This window comes from Cebus imitator, unplaced genomic scaffold (genome assembly GCF_001604975.1).
Source record: "Cebus imitator isolate Cc_AM_T3 unplaced genomic scaffold, Cebus_imitator-1.0 Scaffold87, whole genome shotgun sequence".
Lineage (NCBI taxonomy): Eukaryota > Metazoa > Chordata > Mammalia > Primates > Cebidae > Cebus > Cebus imitator.
In genome coordinates, this window is record NW_016107402.1 from 1,391,064 (window position 1) to 1,393,161 (window position 2,098).

Below are 2,098 nucleotides of genomic sequence, written 5' to 3' on the forward strand. Positions count from 1 at the left end.
CTTGTAATCCCAGCTACTCAGGAGGCTGAGGCAGGAGAATTGCCTGAACCCAGGAGGCGGAGGTTGCGGTGAGCCGAGATCGCGCCATTGCACTCCAACCTGGGTAACAAGAGTGAAACTCCGTCTAAAAAAAAAAAAAAAATTTGTAGAGACGAGGCCTTGCTAAGTTATCCAGGCTGGTCTCAAACTCTTGGCCTCAAGCAGTCGTACCACCTCAGCCTCCCAAAGGAATTATAGGCATGAGCCACCGTGCCCGGCCCAGCTGAGATTTTGGTACATGAAGACAGGGCAGGAGACAGACTGGAGGGAAGAGGGCAGAGAATGGTATGAGCAAAGCTGCTCAGGTGCAGATCACTTGATTGGGCAGAAGCGAGGAGGTGGAGAGGATGCATAAGTAGATTGCATAAGTAGATGGAGGTGGGGTATCTGGAGAGCTTTGGATGCCAGGCAAAAGAGCACAAGGAATGTAAGCATACTTCCAGGGGAAAAAAAAAGAATTGGTCACTTTCTTCAGAGTGACTGTGGTTGTGAGATCCACTTTATTCAGGGAAGAAGGCAGCAGTTATCTGGGTACTGTAGCAATTCCTGTTTCTATTGAAATCTCTTTTAGGGCCGGGCAGGTGGCTCATGGCTGTAATCCTAGCACTTTGAGAGGCCGAGGCAGGCAGATTACCTGAGGTCAGAAGTTCGAGACCAGCCTGGCTAACATGGCAAAACCTCGTCTCTACTCAAAATACAAAAATTGGCCGGGCGTAGTGGCAGGCACCTGTAATCCCAGCTACTCGGGAGGCTGAGGCAGGGAGAATTGCTTGAATCCGGGAGGCAGAAGTTGCAGTGAGCCGAGATTGCGTCATTGCACTCCAGCCTGGACGACAGAGTGAGACTCTGCCTCAAAAAAAAAAAAAAAACAAAGAAACCTCTGTTAGTGCTATCATTTACTGAGGATTCACTATGACAAGGCACTATGCTAAGCACTTTGTTTTAATAATCTTCTTTAATTATCTCAACAAACCCTCATGTGCTGCTGATGGGAAGGCAAAACTTTGGAAAACAGCTTGGCAGTTTTTAAAAAGTTAAACATCCATTTATCATATGACCTAGCAGTTCTCCTCCCAAGAGAAATGAAAACATGTTTACCTGAAGACTTGTACGGGGATGTTCATAGCAGCATTGTTCATGATAGCCAAAAAGTGGAAATGACTCAAATGTCCATCAACTGATGAATGGATCAACAAAATGTGGCATATTCATACAGTGGAACATTATTCAGCTATAAAAAAGGAATGAACTACTAATATATGCAATAGCATGGATGGGCCTCAGAAATATGCTTACGTGAAAGAAGCAAGACACAAAGGACTACATGCTATGCAGTTCTGTTTATGTGACATTTCTAAAAGAGGCAAATCTGTAGAGACAAAAAGTAGATTAATGGTAGCCTAGGACTGGGGGACAGACAGGGTGTGGCTACTAATGTATACAGGGTTTTTGTAGGAGTGATGAAAGTATTCTAGAATTGATGTGGTGATGGTTGCACAACTCTGTAAATGTGCTAAAAATCACTGAATTATATACCTAAAAGTGGTGAATTTTATGGTATGTAAATTAAACCCCAATAAATATCTTTAAAAAAAATTCTCACGGGCCAGGTGTGGTGGCTCACGCCTATAATCCCAGCACTTTGGGAGGCTGAGGCGAGCAGATCACAAGGTTAAGAGATCGAGACCATCCTGGCCAACATGGTGAAACCCTGTCTCTACGAAAAAACACAAAAATCAGCTGGGCATGGTGGCGCGCACCTGTAGTCCCACCTACTTGGGAGTCTGAGGCAGGAGAATCGCTGGAACATGGGAGGCAGAGGTTGCAGTGAACCGAGATTGCACCACTGCACTCCAGCCTGGAGACAGAGCGAGACTCCTTCTTAAAAAAAAAAATTCTCGGCCGGGGGCGGTGGCTCAAGCCTGTAATCCCAGCACTTTGGGAGGCCGAGGCGGGTGGATCACGAGATCAAGAGATCGAGACCACCCTGGTCAGCATGGTGAAACCCCGTCTCTACTAAAAAAAATGCAAAAAATTAGCTGGGCATGGTGGCGCGTGC